The sequence below is a fragment of the Lagenorhynchus albirostris genome, chromosome 8 (assembly GCF_949774975.1).
Source record: "Lagenorhynchus albirostris chromosome 8, mLagAlb1.1, whole genome shotgun sequence".
Lineage (NCBI taxonomy): Eukaryota > Metazoa > Chordata > Mammalia > Artiodactyla > Delphinidae > Lagenorhynchus > Lagenorhynchus albirostris.
Genome location: NC_083102.1, coordinates 76,111,593 through 76,126,794, shown reverse-complemented (window position 1 = coordinate 76,126,794; position 15,202 = coordinate 76,111,593). Strand labels below are relative to the sequence as shown.

At 39.6% G+C, this 15,202-nt stretch overlaps 1 protein-coding gene across 1 annotated transcript in view; it reads right to left on the bottom strand.

Moving 5' to 3' along the window:
* The window catches only part of ELAPOR2 (endosome-lysosome associated apoptosis and autophagy regulator family member 2), a 289,621-nt gene that overhangs the window by 157,305 nt on the left and 117,114 nt on the right, over positions 1-15,202 (bottom strand). The window lies entirely within an intron of this gene.

The window sequence follows — 15,202 nt, the reverse complement described above, 5'->3', positions numbered from 1 at the left end:
TTCTAGATCATCTTATAACCCAAGGCCGAATTACAGAAGGCAGAGACCTTCCAAGTCCCCGAAATCTTCTCTTAAGGAATGTTAAGTATCTCATGCTCAATGTCGAAACCCAATTGACTTAGATGACTCAATGAAAATTACAGAACCAGTCATCTGATGGTAAAAAATGCGAACACATGTCTGGATCAGGGTCAAACAAAAGCAGCACAGGCTGGATTCACTAAGCCTTCTTAGAAGTTGACTATTTGTAGACAATGCCTATTTTCTAAAACCTACCAAGTTACACCTCTCTGCCCAGTATGACCATACTGGACATGAAGAATTCCACATTCAGCCAAAAGTATCCAACAAGAAGCAAAGATATAATCCCTGTTTCCCTAAAATACAAAACTAGACAAAAGAAATTCATAAAATGTTGAGTCTGGAAAATCAGCCTTTACAGATTATCTAAATCAATCTTCCTTTTCCAAATGAGATCAAGTTCAAGAGAAAGCAAGCTACCCAAGGTCACACAGCCAACTAGCAGCAAGAGAAGTCCCATAACTGGGTCTCTTGACTCCCTTGGTCAATGACTATCCCACCACGCTTTGGCACATGCAGATCCAGTTGAACAATACCTCTCTATTAACTGATTTCCAAAAAATAATTGCAAAAAATAGAAAGCCTTTCTTCTGAATAATTGAAATTAGACTGTATGCTTTTTAAGTTGTTGTAAATTAAGGCTGATTCTGTAAACAATACTTAAGAAACACTAAGCCTTTATCATTAAATAATTTTAATAAAATAAAAACATTTCCTTTCAAACAAAACCAGATTTGAGCATAATTCTTCAAAACTCTTCAATATCCTTAAAATATACATGTTAGACATATAACACATTTTTCAAGGAGCCAATTAATTCACTGAAAAAATGATCAATTGGAAATTGTCAAATAGTGCAGGAATAAAGGTGTACATTTCTGGCAGGCCAGCCTCGGAAAGAGAAAATGCAGCAGCTGGTACAAAGGAAAACCTTAAACAAACATATTCTCCTGTGGTATTTGCTTAAATAAACCAGTCTACCAAAACATGAAATCAAGACCTACGCATGTAGCTGCTTCCATATGCTCTCTGTATTACATCAGTACAGTCACTGAGAAAGCGCTGAGAAAAACACGTCTTTCTACAGTCACTGAACATGAGAAAGTAAAGGGAGAAGCTGGAAGGGTTGTGATTTTGTGAATGCAGAAGAACATCGAATTCAGATTTCACTGAGCTGTGGTCATCGATGAAGTGACTGTACATCAGTACAGTCACTGAGAAAGCGCTGAGAAAAACACGTCTTTCTACAGTCACTGAACATGAGAAAGTAAAGGGAGAAGCTGGAAGGGTTGTGATTTTGTGAATGCAGAAGAACATCGAATTCAGATTTCACTGAGCTGTGGTCATCGATGAAGTTAACTGTGGAGCCAGAACAGGAATCCATCCTGACAAATCATCTGCTATGATACGGTTAGTATTTGAACTACTGCCAGGTTTAATTCGTGGAAAACCCAGTGAGGAGAGGCCGGCTGCTACTGTACTTTAGAGAAAAACTAGCTTTCTTATTCAGAGTTTTTTCTTTTTAATGTTTAAAGTTAAACAATATGAAAAACGCTATAATTATTTAAACCAAATATACAATGTTAAAAAATCAAGGCTGTCTCCAAGAGATTCACTCAGTGGTTATCTGAGGGCACTGTCAAAAGTTAGGTCTCCAAGCCAAAAAGTAACTCGAAAAATATTCAAATAAGTGCTCTATTGAACGCTAATTTCTGCCACAGGTTTTTCTTCACTTTAAAGCATTGTTCTCTGCCTTAATACTATAAGGAAGTAATAAGCCCACAAGAAAATATTTGCCATTCCTCAATTAAATGTACACTTCTCCCGTGCTGCGCTAAGAATTTAGAGCTAATGGTCCATGTACTAATAACTGCAATCATTAGTTATGAGCTGCATTTTAACAGCTTCCAAATGAAATCCACTATAGTCACAAACTGTTTTATGAGGCTATCTTAATGGCATATACTCCAACTAAAGCCTGATGCTAGAAGAGAAGCAACTCTTTAGAGAGAACAGGATAGCCAGAAATTTGCTGGAAACATTTCATTAGACCATACACCTAGATACACAAATAGAGACAATTTATATGATGCTTTTTCTTAGTGCAGCACAAAACTTCTTAAAATAAACAACTTAATTTCTCTGTATAAGGGTGATACGTCTTGGGGTCAGATGTTGGCCTTTATTTAGGGTGAGGCTGTTCTGCCATCTTGATAACACCAGGGAGATAATACACAGAGTTAAGGTAGGTGTCTTCCTAGAGAAGGCACCTTGATTTATCTCTTCTCCCTAAGGTAGACAAAGTTTGCATCTCCTAACGTACTTGTTATACTACTTTAAACATGAGAGTAAATGACGAGTCTGAGAAAAGTCTGACCTCGTGTTCATATAAAGTATTTAAAAATCCACCTCTCTAACTCATTTTATATTTCTTTTCAAAAGGGTGACTCACAGAAGGTCCAATTCAGCACGTGTTCATTTTATACATCAGGAAAACCACCTTCCTCGCTCCAGTCTTCTAAGTGACACCGACTGCTACCAGGATGACTAGATTAAGCGGCCAATAACTATGACTAAATACCACCCAGCAGAAAAATGTTAAATATTATTAGATTAAAACTTCAGAAATGAGCCTATGGGAAAGTAAAGGTGTTACGTGCCCCCCTCCCCAAATTTTTACAGTGAGTCCTAACCCACCGTAGCTCAGCATATGAGCTTATTTGGAGATAGAATCTCTACAAAAATAATCAAATTAAAATGAGGTCATTAGGGTGGGCCCAAATCCAATATGACAGATGTCCTAACAAAAAGGAGAAATTTGAGCACAGAGAGAGGCAAAGAGAGAAGACAGAGGTGAAGAGACATATGGAGAAGCTGACCATCGACAAGCCATGGAGAGAGGCCTGGAATAGATCCTTCCCAAGAAGGAACCAATCTTGCCAACATCTTGATTTAGGACTTCCAGCCTCCAAAACTGTGAGACAATCAATACCTGTTCTTTAAGCCAGCCAGTTTGTGGTACTTTGTTATGGCAGCCCTAGAAAACTAATACAAAGAGATATCCCCAAGCTAGAGAGGAGGGACAGTCATGTGACATTAAAAAAGTGTCTCAAGTTCAAGAGGATAAAAAAACAAAGGTGTGCTTCATCTTCATTCTTAAAAAATAAAAAATAAAACCAGAGCCAGTAATCGTAGAACAAAATCTTGCTATTGGAAAGAACCTTAAGTATAGTCCATTCAGCATTACCGTTGGCAAGTAACCATCTGCACATGCCCCTTCAGCTCCTGCCACTTTGCTCTTCTCCCCTTAACACCAAAGCTCCCCGAAAGAATTGCCTCTTCTCACCACATCTGCCTCCCTTCTTCTCACTCTCTCCTGAACCCACTCCCCGTCAAGCAGGATGACTGACATTGCCTCTACCACTCAACCAAAACCGCTCTTTCAAGATCACTGACGACCTCCACTTCGCAAAATCCAAGCATCCATTCCCAACGTTCCTCTCACTAGAGACAACAACGGTGTTCGATTCAGTCCATCCCTCTCCCCTCTTTCAGCACTTTCTTCACGTGGCCCCTGGGACGCCATTCTCCTCCATCAGCTCTCTGAGCCCTCCGGATGTGCCCCAGCACTTGGTCATTGACCTCTTCTTTCTCTACCTAAAGTCACTTCCTAGGAGATCTTAGGAAAACCTATCACCTCTTTCAAATACATAAAAATATATTTTGTACATAAAATATACACCGAATCCAATCGCTTCCCATGACTCCACCCCATCACCCTAATCTAAGCTGCTATAATGCCTCGCGAGATTGTTGTGATAATCTAACCGATCTGTTCTCACCCGTGTCTCCAGCACCTATTTTCCACATAGCAGCCAAGCTGATCTTTTTACACATAAAGCACATCACTTCTTGTAATACCCGTGGAGGGTTCTGAGCACAGAATAAAAGGCAAAGTCTTTAACAGGCCCTAAAAGATGCCATGTCATCTGCCATACCCCATCCAGATGTGTCCTCTGCGTTTGCATCTCCTGTCTTGTCCCCCTCACTCATTCCACTCTAGCCACAAGGGGTCACTCTCCTTTGAAAATGGCAAGAGTACACACATCTCACAGCCTTTGCCCTTGCTACTCCACGTGCCTGGAAGCCCTTTCCGCAGATGTCCACATGCCTTGATCCCTCTCTCCATCCAGGTGCCACTCAAATGCCACAGCATCAAAATACCTTTCCTGACCTCTTAGATACCTCCTCTGTCCCCTCACCTCCCTTATTTTTCTTCTTAGATTTACCACCACCCATCATATATTTGTGTAATGTCTATTTTCTACCATTTTATAAAACTCCCTAAGAGCAGAAACTGTTTTTTTGTTCACTGATGAAGTTAAACAAAAGAGGAGCTGGATAAATATTTGTTCAAAGAGCAAACGAACATCACATGGCCAGCCAAAGAGTAGGGATTAAATAAACAGCACTTTGAAAAATAACCGTTAGACAAGTGATTCTTAACCACAGCTGTACACTGGAATCTGTTTCCTGGACGCTGTCCTCAGAGATTCCTAAGTTAGAAACAAATGATCAGTCTGAGATTCTAATGTGCAGCCAGGTTGAGAACCACTACATTAGATTATAAGTTTCTTGAAGGATATTTTTCGTCTTTGGTACCTCTGGCAAAGTGGTTGGCAAAGTGATTAATAATGTTGATTAAATGAATGAATCCATGAGAAATAGTCATTGACAGTGTTTGCTTGTTCACTTCTATGAAGATCTAACTAGTTTACAAAGTCCTTTCCATTGCTACACATCTTTACAGGTTACAATTCTTCCTTAATCTGAAGGAAGATGTTCCTCACTATAACCTCTACTCACTAGCGCCAGGTCTGCTGTTTGAAATACACTTGAAGTCCATTCTCTGAAGGTAGCTGGTCACATATTTTAAAACAATCATAATGATTGGGGCTTCCCTGGTCGCTCAGTGGTTGGGAGTCCGCCTGCCGATACAGGGGACGCGGGTTCGTGCCCCGGTCCGGGAAGATCCCACATGCCGCAGAGCGGCTGGGCCCCTGAGCCATGGCCACTGAGCCTGTGCGTCCGGAGCCTGTGCTCCGCAACGCGAGAGGCCACAACAGTGAGAGGCCCGCGTTCCGCAAAAAAAAAACAAAAACAATCGTAAGGAGCCCTTTCATTGGGCTTCTTCCTTAGTCAGGACAAATGAAAGCAAATGTAGGCAGGGTTATGCTCCAGATTCATTCTGCTGGGCAGTGTGTATCTCAGCCCACAAATAAGGACATTTAATCCAGGTTTTGAATGATAAAGGTTAGCTGTCCTGGAAAGAGGAAACGGCTTTTCAAACACGGCCATGAGCAAAACAACCAAGGATGGAAGTGCATGATAATCTCTGGAAACTGAGATTTGTGGTTAGATCGCAGAATAGGAAAGAGGCTGAAACAGGAAGGGAGTAAAAGGCAGAAACAGAAAGCTAGAAAGGTTGCCTAAGGCCACATGACAGACAGCCTTGTACACCATATTAAAATGACTTATTTTATGACTAACTGGATCCACCTGGAGTTTAGAGATGAGAAGAGGACCAATGAAATCAAGTCAACCACTATCAACCAATCAAAAATGAAAGCAAGAAGAAAAACTAGTTTCCAGTGGACAGGAAGATGATGAATTTGGTTTGGGATGTATTCAATTTGAAGTAGTCCAGGATATCCTACTAGAAGCATCTTTGAAGGAGTTGTCAACATGCTTTTGGAGCTTGATGGAGAATCAAGCACTGAGGGTAGCATTTAAGAGTCATTTAAACAAAGGGTGTAGGTAAGACAACAGTTGAATGAAAAATATTAACGATGGTTCTCCATAGTGGGATTGCAGGTGATTTTTCAACTTTCTTGCTTGTTCAAACTACTCAAATTGTTTATAAGTATGTATTGTTTCTATTTAAACAAAAATAAGAATTAATAGAGTAAAATATGGATAAGATCATTCAGGGAGGACATGTACACATGCAAAGAGAAGAAGATAAAAAGCAAAAACCTGGGAAAAGCAGCATTTAGAAAGAAGTAACAGAAGAGTAGCTAGCTAAAGGAATAAGGATATAAGACTGAGTGATACAAGATTTCAGTATCTCAGAAAACAACAGAGGAGCAGCCTGAAAACAGATCTAAATGCTGCAGAGAAACAGAGTGGGATGAGGATTAAAGAAACCACTGGTAATTAGGAGATAATTATATAACAAGAAATTTAGGGAAATGACTGAGACGAAAGCCAGACTACAGTGAGCTGAAGACAGAGTAGGAAATTATAGAAATGAAGGCAAAGAGTCTGGTTTTGAAGGGAAGGTCAGAAACAAGTCATAACTGAAAAAAAGGTCAGGTTAAGGACTAGCCTACCTTTATCTGTGTCCACCTTGGAGACTGCAGAACTCACTATTACGAAGCCAAGTGAGTTACATTCATTCTCTCTGTGCTACCAAAGTCACCATCTACTGCAACAGAAGAAATAACCCTAAATGGAACAGGTCAGCCAGTGTCCCAATCATAGCTCATATCAGTACCTTCTGTCTTTCTGGAGGAAAAAAAAAAAGACCAGAATTTGCAGAGCCACTATTATTCAAAAGAGTTGTTACCTTATTCTAAATGCAAACATGTTAGTCAACCAAATTCCCATCACCTCCCACAAAAAAAGAAAAAAGAAAAGATACTACTAAACCTAGCTATCTTGCTGTATTTATGCTTAGAGAAATGTAATTTCAAGGCTTGCTGTCAAGTCTGTTGACCTGGTCAGAAGCTCGGCGGGTGTCCCTTCTCAAATGAATGAATGAAAGAATGAATGAATAAATAAATAAATAAATAAAATCTAACTAATAATGAGTATATTTAGTTGTCCTTCCAAATGAATACAAAGACTGTTCTCATTATCCACAGAGTCCGCAAACCAAACACTCATCACCATAAATGAAAAAAAACAGTCCTCGTTTTAGCCTCTGAATGAGCAGTGGGAGGTCCATCTTTCTCACCTGCACTCTGAGAGACACGTGTTCATTAACTGATAATGAAATGATCCACAGGCAGACAGGCAGGCACGCGGACGCAGCTCCAACAACAAGTTTATCTAACTGACTGACTAAATGATTAGCTCTTGCAAAAAATCAAGATTTGTCTGAAATAGCACTCAACACTGAGTAAAACAGAAAACTCAAATTAGCTCCCAGAATATCTCAGAACGCCGAAAGTCCCCTAGTGCTTACGCTTACATTTTAGGCTGCTGCCGTTGCACTTTATAACACAACCTATTTGGAGTATCACTAATGAGTTCTTGATATTCATAGATCACATTATCATACTGGAGCTTCAGAATATCAAGTCCTGTGATTACAACTGTCACGTGAAAAATAGACGGGCGTATGTGGTAGAGCCGTACGATGGAGTGTTACTCAGCAATAAAAAGGAACAAGCTACTGATACAGACCACAGTGTGAATCTCAAAATCATTATGCTAAGTGAAAAAAGCCAGGCCAAAAAAAAAACAAAACATAAACAGTGCATGGTCATATAAGTCCCTTTCTATAAAATTCTAGAAAATGTAGGAGAATCTGTAGTGACAGAAAGCATATCACTGGCTGCCTGGGGGCAGGGTAGAGGAAGGACTACATTACAAAAGGGAAGCAAGAAGCCCTTGCGGGTACTGGAAAATGGCTATCTTGATTACAGTGATGGTTTCATGAACGTATACATATGTCAAAACTGACCAAATGGTATACTTCAAATATACGTCGTTTAGTGTACTTCAATTAGTCTCCAATAAAGTTTAAAAACAGATTGAGGAAATTGTTCAATCTTCCCATGAAATATCTGAGTAACACTTTAAAGCAGTATCATTTACATATGAACAATGCATAGACTAATAACAAATGATTATTTTTAAATGCATGAATATGTCTAAATACTTAGAACAATGTCTGGCTCATATACTTGTGATTCAAGTCTTTAAAGAAAGAGGAATAAGAAAAGGAAAACAGAACCAAGATGGCAGAGTAGAAGGACGTGTTCTCACTCCCTCTTGTGAGAACACCGAGTCACAACTACCTGCTGAACAGTCATCGAAGGAAGACTCTGGAACTTAACAAAAAAGACGCCCCACATCCAAAGACAAAGGAGAAGCCACAATGAGACGGTAGGAGGGGCGCAATCACAATAAAATCAAATCCCATAACTGCTGGGTGGGTGACTCACAGACTGGAGAACACTTACACCACAGAAGTCCACCCACTGGAGTGAACAATCTGAGCACCACATCAGGCTTCCGAACCTCGGGGTCTGGCAGCGGGAGGAGGAATTCCTAGAGATTCAGACTTCGAAGGCTAGCAGGATTTGATTTCACGACTCTGACATGACTGGAGGAAATAGAGACTCCACTCTTGGAGGGCACACACAAAGTAGTGTGTGCATCGGGACCCAGAGAAGGGAGCAGTAACCCCAGGGGAGACTGAACCACACCTGCCTGCTAGTGTTGGAGGGTCTCCTGCAGAGGCGGTGGTGCCTGTGTCTCACCGTGAGGACAGGGACACTGGCGGCAGAAGTTCTGAGAATTGCTCCTTGGCGTGAGCCCTCCCAGAGTCCACCATTAGCCCCACCAAAGAGCCAGGGTAGGCTCCAGTGTTGGGTTGCCTCAGGCCAAACAATAACAGGGAGGGAACCCAGCCCCAACCATCAGCAGTCAAGTGGATTAAGGTTTTACTGAGCTCTGCCCACCAGAGCAACAGCCAGCTCTACCCAACACCAGTCCCCCCCATCAGGAAACTTGCAAAAGCCTCTTAGATAGCCTCATCCACCAGAGAGCAGACAGCAGAAGCAAGAAGAACTACAATCCTGCAGCCTGTGGAACAAAAACCACATTCACAGAAACGCAGACGAAATGAAAAGGCAGAGGGCTATGTACCAGATGAAGGAACAAGATAAAACCCCAGAAAAACAACTAAATGAAGTGGAGATGGGCAACCTTCCAGAAAAAGAATTCAGAATAATGACAGTGAAGTTGATCCAGGACCTCGGAATGAGAATGAAGGCAAAGATCGAGAAGATGCAAGAAATGTTTAACAAAGACCTAGAAGAATTAAAGAACAAACAAACAGAGATGAAAAATGCAATAAGTGAAATGAAAAACACACTAGAAGGAATCAATAGCAGAATAACTGAGGCAGAAGAATGGACAAGTGACCTGGAAGACAGAATGGTGGAATTCACTGCCACGGAACAGAATAAAAAAAAAAGAATGAAAAGAAATGAAGACAGCCTAAGAGGCCTCTGGGACAACATTAAACGCAACAACATTCACATCATAGGGGTCCCAGAAGGAGAAGAGAGAAAGGACCAGAGAAAATATTTGAAGAGATTATAGTCGAAAACTTCCCTAAGATGGGAAAGGAAATAGCCATGCAAATCCATGGAGCACAGAGAGTCCCATACAGGATAAACCCAAGGAGAAACATGCCAAGACACAGAATTATCAAACTGGCAAAAATTAAAGACACAGAAAAATTATTGAAAACAGCAAGGGAAAAACGACAAATAACATACAAGGGAACTCCAATAAGGTTAACAGCTGATTTCTCAGCAGAAACTCTACAAGCCAGAAGGGAGTGGCATGATATACTTAAAGTGATGAAAGGGAAGAACCTACAAACAAGATTACTCTACCCGGCAAGGATCTCATTCAGATTCAATGGAGAAATCAAAAGCTTTACAGACAAGCAAAAGCTAAGAGAATTCAGCACCACCAAACCAGCTCTACAATAAATGCTAAAGGAACTTCTCTAAGTGGAAAACACAAGAGAAGAAAAGGACCTACAAAAACAAAACAATCAAGAAAATGGTCATAGGAACATACATATTGATAATTACCTTAAACATGAATGGATTAAATGCTCCAACTAAAAGACACAGGCTTGCTGAATGGATACAAAAACAAAACGTATATATATGCTGTCTACAAGAGACCCACTTCAGACCTAGGGACACATACAGACTGAAAGTGAGTGGATGGAAAAAGATATTCCATGCAAATGGAAATCAAAAGAAAGCTGGAGTAGCAATACTCATATCAGATCAAATAGACTTTAAAGAATGCTACAAGAGACAAGGAAGGACATTACATAATGATCAAGGGATCAATCCAAGAAGAAGATATAACAATTATAAACATATATGCACCCAACATAGGAGCACCTCAATACATAAGGCAATTGCTAACAGCTCTAAAAGAGGAAATTGACAGTAACACAATAATAGTGGGGAACTTTAACATCTCACTTACACCAATGGACAGATCATCCAAAATGAAAATAAATAAGGAAATAGAAGTTTTAAATGACACAACAGACCAGATAGATTTAATTGATATTTATAGGACATTCCATCCAAAAACAGCAGATTACACTTTCTTTGCAAGTGTGCATGGAACATTCTCCAGGACAGATCACATCTTAGGTCACAAATCAAGCCTCAGTAAATTTAAGAAAACTGAAATCATATCAAGCATCTTTTCTGACCACAACACTATGAGATTAGAAATGAATTAAGGGGAAAAAACGTAAAACACACAAACACATGGAGGCTAAACAATACGTTATTAATAACCAAGAGATCACTGAAGAAAACATAGAGGAAATCAAAAAATACCTAGAGACAAATGACAACGAAAACACGATGATCCAAAACCTATGGGAGGCAGCAAAAGCAGTTCTAAGAGGGAAGTTTATAGCTATACAAGCCTACCTCAGGAAACAAGAAAAATCTCAAATAAACAATCTAACCTTACACCTAAAGGAACTAGAGAAAGAAGGAAAAACAAAACCCAAAGTTAGCAGAAGGAAAGATATCAGAAAATCAGAGCAGAAATAAATGAAATAAAAACAAAGAAAACAATAGCAAAGATCAATAAAACTAAAAGCTGGTTCTTTGAGAAGATAAACCAAACTGATAAACCAGTAGCCAGACTCATCAAGAAAAAGAGGGAGAGGACTCATATCAATAAAATTAGAAATGGAAAAGGAGAAGTTACAACAGACACTGCAGAAACACAAAGCATGCTAAGAGACTACTACAAGAAACTCTATGCCAATAAAATGGATAACCTGGAAGAAATGGACAAATTCTAAGAAAGGTATAACCTTCCAAGACTGAACCAGGAAGAAATAGAATATATGAACAGACCAATCACAAGTAATGAAATTGAAATTGTGATTAAAAATCTTACAACAAACGAAAGCCCAGGACCAGATGGCTTCACAAGTGAATTCTATCAAACATTTAGAGAAGACCTAACACCCATCCTTCTCAAACTCTTCCAAGAAATTGCAGAGGAAGAAACACTCCCAAACTCATTCTATGAGGCCATCATCACCCTGACACCAAAACCAAAGATACTACAAAAAAAGAAAATTACAGACCAATATCACTGATGAATACAGATGTAAAAATCCTCAACAAAATACTAGCAAACAGAATCCAACAACACATTAAAAGGATCATATACCATGATCAAATGGGATTTATCCCAGGGATGCAAGGATTCTTCAATATACGCAAATCAATCAATGTGATATACCATATTAACAAATTGAAGAAGAAAAACCATATGATCATCTCAATAGATGCAGAAAAAGCTTTCGACGAAATTCAACACCCATTTATGATAAAAAAAAACTCTCCAGAAAGTGGGAATAGAAGGAACCTACCTCAACATAATAAAAGCCATATAAGACAAACCCACAGCAAACATCATTCTCAATGGTGAAAAACTGAAAGCATTTCCTCTAAGATCAGGATCGAGACAAGGATATCCACTCTCATCACTATTATTCAACATAGTTTTGGAAGTCCTAGTCATGGCAATCAGAGAAGAAAAAGAAATAAAAGGAATACAAATTGGGAAAGAAGAAGTAAAATTGTCACTGTTTGCAGATGACATGATACTATACATAGAGAATCTTAAAGATGCCACCAGAAAACTACTAGAGCTAATCCATGAATCTGGTAAAGTTGCAGGATACATAATTAATGCCCAGAAACCTCTTGCATTCCTATACACTAATGATGAAAAATCTGAAAGAGAAATTAAGGAAACACTCCCATTTACCAAGGCAACAAAAAGAATAAAATACCTAGGAATAAACCTACCTAGGGAGACAAAAGACCTGTATGGAGAAAACTTTAAGACACTGATGAAAGAAATTAAAGATGCTACCAACAGATGGAGAGATATACCATGTTCTTGGATTGGAAGAATCAATATTGTGAAAATGACTATACTACCCAAAGCAATCTACAGATTCAATGCAATCCCTATCAAATTACCAAAGATATTTTTTACAGAACTAGAACAAAAAATCTTAAAATTTGTATGGAGACACAGAAGACTCCAAATAGCCAAAGCGGTCTTGAGGGAAAAAAGCGGAGCTGGAGCAATCAGACTTCCTGACTTCAGACTATACTACAAAGCTACAGTAATCAAGACAATATGGTACTGGCACAAAAACAGAAATATAGATCAATGGAACAAGATAGAAAGTCCAGAGATAAACCCACGCACCTATGGTCAACTAATCTATGACAAAGGAGGCAAGGATATACAATGGAGAAAAGACAGTCCCTTCTATAAGTGGTGCTAGGAAAACTGGACAGCTACATGTAAAAGAATGAAATTAGAACACTCCCTAACACCATACACAAAAATAAACTCAACATGGATTAGAGACCTAAATGTAAGACTGGACACTATAAAACTCTAAGAGGAAAACATAGGAAGAACACTCTTTGACATATATCACAGCAAGATCTTTTTTGATTCACCTCCTAGAGTAATGGAAATAAAAACAAATGGGACCTAGTGAAACTTCAAAGCTTTTGCACAGCAAAGGAAACCATAAACAAGACAAAAAGACAGCCCTCATAATGGGAGAAAGTATTTGCAAATCAATCAACGGACAAGGGATTAATCTACAAAATATATAACCAGCTCATGTAGCTCAATATTAAAAAAAAGAAACAACCTAATCCGAAAATGGGGAGAAGACCTAAATACACATTTCTCTAGAGAAGACATACAGATTGCCAAGAAGCACATGAAAAGCTGCTCAACATCACTAATTATTAGAGAAATGCAAAACTACAGTGAGGTATCACCTCACACCAGTCAAAACGGGCATCATCAGAAATTCTACAAACAACAAATGCTGGAGAGGGTGTGGACCAAAGGGAACCCTCTTGCGCTGTTGGTGGGAATGTAAATTGATACAACCACTATGGAGAACAGTATGGAGGTTCCTTAAAACACTAAAAATAGAATTACCATATGATCCAGCAATCCCACTACTGGCCATATACCCTGAGAAAACCATAATTCAAAAAGATGCATGCACCCCAATGTTCATTGCAGCACTATTTACAATAGCCAGGTCATGGAAGCAACCTAAATGCCCATCAACAGATGAATGGATAAAGATGTGGTACCTATATACAATGGAATATTACTCAGCCATAAAAAGGAACGAAATTGGGTCATTTGTTGAGACGTGGGTGGATCTAGAGACTGTCATACAGAGTGAAGTCAGTCAGAAAGAGAAAAACAAATATCGTATATTAACACATATATGTGGAACCTAGAAATATGGTACAGATGAACCAGTTTGCAGGGCAGAAGTTGAGACACAGATGCAGAGAACAAACATATGGACACCAAGGGAGGGAAGCGGCATTGTGGTGGTGGTGTGATGAATTGGGCAATTGGGACTGACATGTATACAATGATGTGTATAAAATGGATGACTAATAAGAACCTGCTGTATAAAAAAATAAATAAAATAAAATTCAAAAATTCAAAAAAAAAAAGGAAAGGAAACCATTAAAACAGTTGTGGTAAAATGACAGAACTACCGTCCATCAATTTTTATTCTCAACTGTCTTTGGTATATACTGTTCTTACAACAGAGTTTGACCTTTTATTTTTGAAGTTTTACAGGTCTCCGGTTTAAGATGTCATCAGACTAACACCCCTCGCCCTCAATTTCATCTCCAGGACCATACAGATAAAGATAGAGGCTGAACATGCCCTAGGTCCAGTGCCTGTCATGTGCTGCTTACTGTGGAAAAACTACAGACAGCTCTGTTACTCTAAAATTCTAAAAACATTCTCCTAATCAAGAATCTAGTATAGACAGAACGAGATCCCCTCAGTTGATCAGCACAGCAAGGGAAGAAAACATGCCTTACAGCAGAAGTTGGTCTAGGGACGTTGCACAGACACCTCATCCCAGAGGCAAGAGGACTAATGGCCACGCACACAGCTGTGTGTGGGTTAAACTCAGTGGAATAGGGAGCTCCCCTGGTGAAGACACGTGCAACACTAACAACTGCCCTGGAGGAGATGGTGGATTTCTGAAACACAGGAAAAGGGGATTAATACCTTAAGAAAAAGGAACAGTCTGAAAATGACTGACTAAAGGAGAAAAAAATTATAAATAGCTGCTTGGTGTACCTTAATAAGATTCAGTACATAGCCTCTTGGAAGCAGCTGTAGAGAGCTGTAAGTACAGATCAGTTCTGTGTAGGCAGAGGGGAAGGCAGTGGGGTTCTGTGGGGTTCAATGAGGTCTCTGGAGACAAATACATCCCAGCCTCATGGCTCACTAGTTTTGTCATCTTTTGCAAGTTATTAACTGCCTTTCACCTTCAGTTTCCTCATCTCTAAAAGCAGAGGCATGGATTGCTGTGAGGGTAACTGTTTTTTTTTTTTTTTAATTATTCTTGCAAGATGATTCTTTTCTTTTTAAAATTTATTTATTTATTTATTTATTATTGTGTTGGGTCTTCATTGCTGCACGCGGGCTTTCTCTAGTTGTGGCAAGCGGGGGCTACTCTTTGATGTGTTGCACGGGCTTCTCACTGTGGTGGCTTCTCTTTCTGCGAGCACTGGCTCTAGGCACCTGGGCTTCAGTAGTTGTGGCACACGGGCTCAGTAGTTCTGGTGCACAGGCTCTAAAGAGCAGACTCAGTAGTTGTGGCACACGGGCTCAGTTGCTCCACGGCATGTAGGATCTTCCCGGACCAGGGCTCGAACCCGTG